This window comes from Arachis stenosperma, chromosome 6 (assembly GCF_014773155.1).
Source record: "Arachis stenosperma cultivar V10309 chromosome 6, arast.V10309.gnm1.PFL2, whole genome shotgun sequence".
Lineage (NCBI taxonomy): Eukaryota > Viridiplantae > Streptophyta > Magnoliopsida > Fabales > Fabaceae > Arachis > Arachis stenosperma.
The window spans coordinates 142,818,769-142,829,344 of record NC_080382.1 but is presented as its reverse complement, the minus strand read 5'-3'; the positions used below and the strand labels follow the sequence as shown (position 1 = coordinate 142,829,344).

General features: G+C 35.8%; 2 long non-coding RNA genes across 2 annotated transcripts; both read right to left on the bottom strand.

The window, feature by feature from the left end:
• Positions 1 to 7,547: 7,547 nt before the first annotated feature.
• LOC130934314 (uncharacterized) lies at positions 7,548 to 7,862 on the bottom strand. Its single transcript, XR_009067758.1, has 3 exons — positions 7,837 to 7,862; positions 7,673 to 7,766; positions 7,548 to 7,587 (listed from the first exon to the last, which is right to left on the bottom strand). It is a non-coding gene; the product is annotated as an uncharacterized LOC130934314 (long non-coding RNA).
• Positions 7,863 to 9,160: 1,298 nt separating this feature from the next.
• LOC130933090 (uncharacterized) lies at positions 9,161 to 9,676 on the bottom strand. The gene is made up of 4 exons (XR_009067610.1): positions 9,644 to 9,676; positions 9,462 to 9,560; positions 9,293 to 9,358; positions 9,161 to 9,208 (listed from the first exon to the last, which is right to left on the bottom strand). It is a non-coding gene; the product is annotated as an uncharacterized LOC130933090 (long non-coding RNA).
• Positions 9,677 to 10,576: the final 900 nt, after the last annotated feature.

Sequence of the window (10,576 nt, the reverse complement as noted above, 5' to 3'; positions counted from 1 at the left end):
ATATAGATATAAGTCCATGAGTTATGTTAGAATTCAGGACGAAATTTAATATTTATGATATTTTATTTATTATTTTATATTATTAAATTTTTTTAAGAATATAATTTATAAATTATCTTATTAATTCGGATTTTTGCTTATTTTATACGGGTCTTTGTTATGCACAAATGTGTCTTTTTTTTATTAGATTATGTTACGTATATATTAAAATTAGTCACCAGTATAAAATATATTTTGAAATATAAATACATATTAAAAATAAATTAAACCACACATATATAATATATTATATAAAAATATATTAATAACTGATTTTAGTGACTAATTTTAATGTACGAATAATATTTTTGTTTTTGATTTGTTAAACTTACACAATTATATTTTATTAATAAAAAATTAGACTTTAAATTCTAATCTTTATAAGCATTTTTTAATTCTTGTTGATGTATGATGAATATGAATTTTCAATTAGTGATGTCTTTGAATTTTTTAAGTGGAATTATTTTTTAAGGTTTTGCCCTTTTTTTAGAATAATACGTATATTGTAGCCTTTTTGTTTTTGGGGGACAGGTAGTACGTTGTATCTTATTTGCCATATTCAAGTTTAATGCTACTTTATACAAGTTTGGGCTTATCCATGGCCCATTAATTCTAAAAGAATTTCTCTAATAATTAATTAAGTTGATTTAACAGTTAATTTATCAGTTCGCTTAATTAAGTGTCAAAGATTTGAATCTTAATTAATTGACTAACAAGTAACAACAAATTTTTAAATAGAGTTCTAATATGAGACAAATTAATCATTGATATTCCGAGTTAAAAAAAAACCGTAAAAAAAATATTCTCTAACATATATATATATATATATATATATATATATATATATATGAAAAGTATATAAAATCAATAGGTTTTCAGCCCAAAAATAAATAAAATCACATTAATTTATATTAATTATTAATTTTAAATTTTTTAAATTTAAAATTTAAAAAATTTAAATTTAATTGAGTAAACCTAATTAACACCTATAAAAACCTTCTTCTTCTCTCTCACATTAACTTACCCACCTCCAACGATTACACACACAGACCTCTCTCTCTCACCAATGCTGTTGGAAGCGCCAGCGACTTCCATGCTCTCCGCAACGCCCTCAACAAGCGCATCCAAGACAACTGCTTCAACACGAAATCCACCTTCGACTTCGTCACCGACTGAGGCAACGCCCGAAGCGAATTCACGCATCCAAGACAACTATTTGCTGGATCTGAATCCACCGTTGAATGTTCTTCCTCAACTGAAATCACCGTCTCTGTTGCCGTGCCAGCTCCTGAATCTGCCAGGGAACAACAATCGGCGACTGACAATGGCGCTGGCTATAACCAGACGGAAACAGTCAACAAGGGCGAAGCTGATGCCAAGATGGCGCGGCAGATGCGACAAAGAGGGGATATTCGTGCGGCGCAGATGATGAGGATGAAGGATCTTTGGCTGAACCGCGATAAGCAAATCGTCGGAGCGATTCCCGGTGTGTATGTTGACTACGTGTTTTTTTTTCGGATGGAATTGTGTGTCCTTGGATTGCACGGTCAGATCCAGGCTGGCATTCATTACCTTGCAACTTTCATGAGCCCCAACAACAAGCCAATTGCAACGAGTGTTATTGTCTCCGGTGGCTACGAGGATGATATGGACGAAGGAGATGTCATAATCTACATTGGATAAGGCGGGCAGGCCATAAATTATAAAAAAAAATATTCATTTAATATGAAAAAAAAATATCATAATACTTAACAAAATAAATATCTAATTATATTTTAGCAAAAATAATTAAATATCTATAAAATTAAAAAAAAAATATGAAATTCTTAAGAAATAGAGACATTCACATTTGCAATACAAAAAATTCGAAAATATATAAAAGAACATCCATTTAGTATGAAAAAGAAACATTCTGATACTTAGTAAAAGAAACATCCATATATATTAATTCGTAGAGATTTTGAATTTACCCAAAGATATTTGGCTAATACCCTTTTGATTCCATAGTATTGTTCGTATATATATTCTGATTGTAGTGGGGTTTTTCGGTAATTTTATTTCTTATTTGGCCTTAGGGCCTCTTTAGGACAAATAATAATAATAATAATAATAATAATAATAATAATAATAATAATAATAATAATAATAATAATAACTTTATATTAAGCAAACTTTTCTTCAGCATAATTTATTTTTTCTGGAACTACTACCATATAATAATAATTATTCAACAAAGAAAGTAAAGTCAAGCAATAGTGTTTTTTATATGTATGATACTTGATACAATGAGGATAGTATATATTAATGGAATAAAAACTATCTTAGCAACCGAAAGTAATTTGTTATTAACAAAATATTTGAAGTAGCAGATTTAGAAAACGAAGAAAGATTTAGCGGCGAGAGATTTAAATTAAGTCTTACATTTAAATTTTATTGTTGTAATTTAGCATACAAAATGGAATAATCCAAACCTAGCTATTTGGATCATTTGATAAAATTCACTTAATATGAAAAATTATTATCTAATTAATAATACGTTTTAGACTTAGTTTGTTATTTCATAAATTTTTTTCACGGAATTCAAATTAATCTATTTTTCCTGTAACTTTCTGCTTGTGCTTGAGTAACAAACTAACATTACGGTTAACATAAATTTAGACTTTTTTTCCCCAAAACAAGAACGTACATTCCAAATACAAAGTAATTTTTATACTAAAATACATATTCAAGTTCAATTTTATTTACGAAAATATTTAGTAAAAAAATTAGTTAAAAATCGTCAAAATTTATCTTATTTAACATTTATTAATTTTAATAATAATTAATAAATATTAAATAAAATAAGTTATCACTATTTTTTTTTGTTTATAGCATTATTATTTTATTTAAACATACTCTTTGATATATGTTCTAATAACATACAAATAATTCAAATGACACAATTTTTTCATACTCATTTAGAGGTTTTAAGTTCGAATTTCATTTCTAACTAAAAAAAAAATACATAACATATATAGTTTAGATCTTTTTATTGGAGTTAAATCTCAATTTGGCCTGATACTCAAAATGACCCCACAATTTAGTTGACCCCAATTAGAACCCCCAAATTTACAATTGTGGCTCCAGCTTGCCCCTGTGATCATCTCCGTCACCGGAATGCTGATCTAACGCAATTGCATGACATGGTGGACACTACTTACATGACGGCGCATTGGTTTCGCGCGCAAAACCTTCAGAAACCACGTAGTGTAAGAGTTTTCTTAATGTTTGGCAACTTATAATCGTCGTTGTGGAAAGAAAGAGAGTTTTAACCCACAAAAAAACTGAAACGGCGTGGTTTTCAAAGAGTTTGGGTGCAAAACCAATGTGCCATCGTTTAAGTAGTGTCCACAGTGTCATGCAGTTGCATCAAAATAGCATTCTGGTGACGGAGATGATGGCAGGGATAAGTTGGAGCCACAATTACAAATTTAGGGGTTCTAATTAGGGCCAACGAAATTGTGAGAGTCATTCTGAGTATTGAGCTAAATTTCAAAGGTCAAATTGAGATTTAACTCCATTTTATTGTGTTGAGCTCTCTTATTAAAAAAAACGGAAAAGCTCTGCATACAAGCCATTAGGGCTTGTATGCTTTACAAGTTTATTAAATAATAAATTTAAAATACTCGCTCCTCCAGCTACGTTGATCACACGCGCTATATAATATGCCGCGTATATCTAACTTCCAAATTTAAAATATTTGTTTCCTTCTTCGTTTTCGTTATTTTGAGATTTGGTTGTTCTTCTTCTCGCGCGTTTTCGCTCATTCTTCTCCATCGATCTTTTCCTCTTCTTTTCTCACTGGTATGTTCTTCGTTTACGTTCTGTTTTTCTCTCTCTGCAACTCGAGCTTCGTTTTCTCTGTTGATTTGTTGTTTTCTGAAATCAAAGTTCGAACTCGTTTTGAAGATAATGGATCCTTCAAGCTCAGATTCTGCGCTGAATCCAGGCGATGTGGATTATGAATTTGAATCTAACGAAGTTCCTGAGGTTTGATTTACAGTAATTTGTATAGCATTGTGTAGTTTAAAAATTGCTGAACATTGTTTAATTATCTGGAATTTATAGCAGACGCTCGGGTGTAGATCAATCTCTTCTTTGGGTGTATTTTAGCTATTAGTGTGGGTGTATATACACTTTACTGGTTTTTTGTTATTTTTAATTGAATTGTTGTTGTTCAGTTGTATTATATGTATTATATCAGACATGATTGTGTGTGTTTTTAGTTTTTGAGATGGTGTATTCTGCAGTCTGTGTATTCACAGTTTATGGCTTTAAAGGTCATTCTGTAGTTGAGTTGTTTCGGTTCGGGTGTATCATATAAGACATGATTGGGTGTATTTTGTATCATATCTATGGGTGTATTCACAGTTCTGACACGGTTTATTGTGCAGCCTCTCTCTGTTGTTGATGACGAGCTTGTTCCGAAGGTCGGAATGACCTTTAGGACCCTTGAAGATGCCGGAAAATTTTACAGGAACTACGCCAAGGCTGCAGGTTTCTCTACAAGAGTTCGGTGCACAAATAGGAAGGGAAACGAGATTAAGAATCAACTGATTACATGTAGCAGAGAGGGAAAATGGAAATCTAAAATATCTCCAACCGAGAAGACCAATCCGACAGCCGGTTTAAACTGTCCTGCAAGAATTTATATACACACATTGAAGGATGTCGGTGCTTGGATCATTTCAAAGGTTGTGCTGGATCATTCACACCCCTGCTGTCCAAGCAAAGCAGAGATGCTCAAACAGCACAGGGAACTAAGCATGTCCATTCGTCGTACGATAGAGAATAACGACGAGGCCGGTATCAGACCAAGCAAAACCTACCAATCATTTGTTGCGGCTGCCGGGGGTCACCGCGAGTTAAATTTCATCGAAAAGGACGTGAGGAATTACATTACCAGGGAAGTGCGGAATGTTTCCGAACAAGAAGATGCAAAGGAATTCGGGAAATATTTGTTAAGGATGAAAGAGAAGAATCCGAATTTCTTTTTCGAGCTCCAACTCGAGGAGGATCAATCGATTAAGCTGGCCTTTTGGGCCGACGCAAGAAGCAGAGCGGCCTGTGAGTATTTCGGAGACGTCATTTCATTCGACACCACCTACAATACAAACAGGTAACAAACTGTCCCTTTTTATGATGCTAAATTAATTTATTTTTACTAATCCGCAGCAGATGTGTATATTGGCCGTGTCATTGGGTGTATTATAAGCATTTGTTGGGGTGTACCTAATGATTTTGCATTCTGGACCATGGCACTTCGTTTCAGGTATAATTTGGTCTGTGGTTCTTTTGTCGGGGTGAATCACCACGGCCAGTCAACACTTCTCGGATGCTCTTTGATGAAGAACGAAGAAATTGAATCATTCAAATGGTTATTTCAATGCTGGCTTCGTTGCATGGGAGGAAACGCTCCGAAAGGGTTTCTCACCGATCAGTGCGCATCAATGAAAAGGGCTTTAGAGGCCTGTATGCCAACAACAGTTCACTGCTGGTGTATTTGGCACATCATGAAGAAGATTCCAAGCAAATTAAACGGGTACAAGGCACACGCCGATGTCGAACAACAAATGAGCCATGTTGTTTGGAACTCTCACAGCAAAGACTCATTCGATAGGAATTGGAACGATTTTCTGGTGAATTTTGGTCTTGCGGACAACAAGTGGCTCTCATGTAATGTGTTTTTAAATTCTGCAGCAGAGGTGTAAATTGTACTGTCTCTCGGGTGTATTTTACAGTGTGTGTTTGGGTGTATTATGCAGATCTGTACGAAGACCGTCACATATGGGTTCCTATCTATCTGGACCACCACTTCTGGGCAGGGATGAGAAGCACACAAAGGAGCGAGAGCATGCATTCATTTTTTAACAAGTACATCACCCGTAACAGCTCGCTCATTCAGTTCGTCAAACAGTACGATAATTGCCTCGGAAGCAGGGAGCAAGCAGAGAGAGAATCAGATGCTGCAGATTTTCATACGGTCATACCATGTGCAACCAAATCCCCCATCGAAACTCAGTTTCAAGATGCGTACACCCAAGCAAAGTTTAGGGAAGTCCAAGCCCAATTCAGAGGAAAGGCGAATTGCATCACCAGATTAAAGAATTCTGCTCTAGGCTATTCAGTATACGAAGTTGGAGAACAAGTTTCCAGCTCAATATTGGACAAGTTCGCGGTTACCTACGACTCAGTTGCAGCCGAGGTAAAATGCCAATGTTTATTATTCGAGTCGAGAGGGATACTGTGCCGTCACGCACTAAGCGTGTTAAGCTTCGAACAAGTAAGCCAAGTGTCCCCTAGGTACATACTGGAACGATGGAGCAAGAAGGTAAAGAGGCGACACACACACATCAAGAGCAGCCACGACGAGCCACTAATTGAGCCAAGAAGCAAGAGGTTCGACCAACTTGTTTTCCGTTCGCAAAATATTTGCGAATTTGCCTCCGAATCAGAGGAGCTGACTGCAATTCTGCACCGTGCGTACGACAACGTCATGGCCGAGATGGAAGCAGTAAAAGCCAAAAGGAAGGGGACATCTTCTTTATCCCACGAAGACGCCAACTTGGAATCCGTTAACGAGCTTCAAAGCCCGCCAAGGATTCGAACAAGAGGACGTCCAAAAAACAGGCTAGGTTCAAAGCTGGAGAAACAGATTGCAAATGCCACAAAGAAGAAGAAGACAAAAGTTTTAAGCGAGGTAAATGTGATGTTCTTTAAATCTGTGGCGATTGAGTTTATTTTTCTAGTTAATTGTTTAGCTAATGCGTGAGTGTTATATTCAGATAAACCTGTTTGATGCTGCATCAGCGGCGCATTCAAGTAGCAGCCAATACCAGGGACAAGTTATAAATTATCAGTTCAGGGTACCAGCAGCAGGGGATAACTCTTTGGGTGTATAGTTATAGGGAGTATGGGTGTAAAATCCCTGTTACCTTTGGGTGTATTTTTGTTAATAGACAATTTACATATAGACACATATATAGATACATATAGAACAAGAGCTGTAAAAATTCACAGGTTATGGCGTATATTTCAGTTGATGTTTTTTTTTCATATTTTAGTAGATGTAATTCATTCATTTTGAGTACAGCACAGACAATTGGGTGTATATTTTCACTCAACCTCGGGTGTATTATTAGACTAGCGTTGGGTGTAACAATTTATAATATGCGTATGCTTTTGATTTTTTGCTTTATGTTTTACCACCTGTAATACAGTTTTTGAATACATCACAGACAGTTTAGCAGCACAGATAGTTTAACTATGGGAAAAAATATACATGGAAAAAATATATACATCACAAACATTTACATCATTTGTTCAATTTACAAACTACCCAGTTTCTATATCCTCAGAATTAATCTGACAAAACGGACTCAATAATACAGAGGATGGCTTCGACAGCCTTATACCACTACTCTCTCTGATTGCCTGATCTCTCTGTCTATTCAACTCACTGAATAGTATCCGGGAAGCATATTCCACTCTGTAGTGGTCCACCTCCTCCTACAATTAAAAGGTATGTTATGTTTAAACAGAATTATTAATTCAGTAAAGTAATACAGAGTTATATACTTCTAAAGACAGTTACCTGTGTCCAGTTATCCCATTCATACTTCCCCTTTTTAATGTTTTCCGGCTCTATTAACTCAAGCCACTTCATTACGTAAATAGCGCAGTCATAGCTGAAAACGAAGAAAAAAAATTACAAATCTCATTTAGGAAAGTTTAAGGTTCAGAGTCACAAATCTATACCTTGTTTTTTGGCCTGAAATTTTAACATATGGCGCTTTAATTTCCTTCTCCTTCTCGCCTTTCTCGAGAGGTTTCCCGCCGGCATATGCTATCAATCTCGATAATACATATCCCTTAAATACCAAAACAAGTCAGTAATACACCCGAGTCAATTGACAAGACACACCCAACTTAATATGGAATATACACCCAACACAAATTTCAAAATAGACCTATCTATTAAAGTAAAGAAGACAGAGGGAACTTACAGTGAATTTATTAATTTCCTTTCTCCCAGGGCTTGGAGCTTTTTTGTGTAGCGGGTCAAGTATTTGACATTTTCGCGTTCTTGTATTTATCAGCCATAACCACCAATGTCCCGAGTGGCAAACAGGAGCAAAAATCTGAAAGATTGCCACATTTCAACAGTCTGTTATTTTATTTGGCATATAAGTAAATAAGCCTACTAACAAATTTACGAAACAAAAACTTACATATGGATGCGAACTTAATTTTTTTCTATCTATGAATGGAATGAAATTGGGGTAGGCTTCCACCCTGAATTCTCTTTTCGTTTTCGGAGATATGAATTCCCCGTTTGGGTGATCTGAAAGTGCCATGCTCTGCAAGAATTGCAATACAAGAAATGAAAACATGAAAATAAACAACTTACACCCAATCTAAGCTAACAAATACATCCAAATCCATGCATAAAATACACCCAAAGTTCGTAGAAGTAACACTTACCACAATATCTGGGGGGAGACAGTATATTTGTGCATGAAACCTCTTTTCCTTTTTCTGGTTTAGGATGAGGCAGATGGCAGATACAACCTAGAAATCAATTTTAAATTAATAACCATTGCAGTTGACTTTGGTGTAAAAACATTAATGTTAGTCTAAAATTACCTGACATTCTATATCATTGTTTGCCTGGAGGGATGCAAGCTGCGTTCTCATCAAAATGTACTCTCCTTGGCCAGTTAGAGTGCATATCTCCTCAAACTCGTTAGTATCGCCCTTTGCATCCTCCTTCAGTCTCGTCCCCCAGATGTAGCACTTTTCTTTCATATCATCCGGTATTTGATTTGTTCCCCCCGGTGTTTCAAACTTATCAGAACTTTCTCCCCCAGTCTCCCTCCGAATTTGCGGACTTTCGTCTTTTCCCTTTGACGCACTGCTTGCTATCTTTTGGACCAAACTGTCCAATTGTTCTAGTATAGTTGCAGTTCCCAGAGATTTTTCCCTTTCTGTCTCCTGCGTCGATGCCCCCTCCTGGCTTGAATCTGTCAATCCGAGGCTGAATGATGGCATCCCCGGATTTGTTTTAGGAACATAACTTGCTGTCCGTGCCATCATCAACAGGGCAGCAGCGTCCTCGGCGTCTGGATGACTGCATCATTATGTATAAGAATAAGAGTAAGAATAAGTATATAAGGATGACAAGCAAAGATTGATTCTAGTCTAATTAACTTACATTTTTGTTGGAGCTGGGGGAAGCTTGGGTGTTGTTTCTTGATGTTGTTTGGGGGTTTCAGGAGTGCTGCACAGTTACAAAAAATCGATCAGGAAGAGTATACACCCAAACTGTTAGCAAATATACACCCATACCCTAAACAAATATACACCCAATACAATTTTCTTACGTTTCTCTAGCCCCTTCAATCTGTAGCATAGGGGTTGGTTCGGAATCTGCGTCAGTGGTTGTTTGCTGGGATGGCGGCACAAAAAATTGGATCGGGACTCTAAACAAGAATAAAAATGAAAGGTTAACAACGTATTTGAAAATAATAAGGTTATAAGGTTGAAATATTCTTGGATAACTCACATTGCAAGCGCTTCCGACGGCGTTTGTTCCCTAACAACCATCACATTCGAATCATCCGGAGTCAACCTAAAATACACCCAAAGAAGGTCAACAAATACACCCGAACAATTCAAAAAGAAGACGGACTTTGTTTTTTGAGAACTTACATAGTTGCAGTTTTTGCTTTTTTTTGCTGCCTTTTTTTTCTTGAATAAAATAATAAAGGGCTTTTTTTTCTAAAAAAATATATACAGAATTAGAAGTAGAAGTTATTAGAAGAAGAAAAGTAACGGTTATGTGAAAGAGAAATTACATGCTCTGAGACGGCTGGGTTACACTACTCTGTTCTGTGCGTCTTTGAGAGGAAGTATCATCACTTCCCAAGTTGACAGCCGGTAGTCTAAACAGATTTCATGTTATTCAAAACAAATATACATCCAACTTAGTGAACAAGATACACCCAACTTAGTAAACAAGGTTTTATTAAATAATAAAGCTTCTTACGTTTCAGAGGACACATAGCGACCTTCTGTCGATCGCAGGTCAGCCTGGTTGTCCCTGCTAAACAAGATACAATTATTAGCAAACAAAAGACACCAAAATCTGAAATACACAGCCCAGCAAGACATACCCCTCTGCAGCAGATTTACGAACGTTTTCCCCTAGCCATTCATCGAGTTCGTCACTCGATATTTCATATGTCTCACTACATTCATAAAATAAGACGTTAACAAAAATAATTACGATGATAGACCGTAGTATAGCTTACGAGGTACTGTACCCGTCAAAGTATTGATCTTCTTCAGGAGGTGAATCCTCCACAACTTTTTTTTTTTTGTGGTGTTCTGGGTGGAAAAAAAAAACAGTACCAATCAGAAATAAAAAATTAATTTTATCACAGAATATTAATGAAAGAAGTGCTTACTCTTTTGGTGTTGTTTTTGTTTCTTTCTT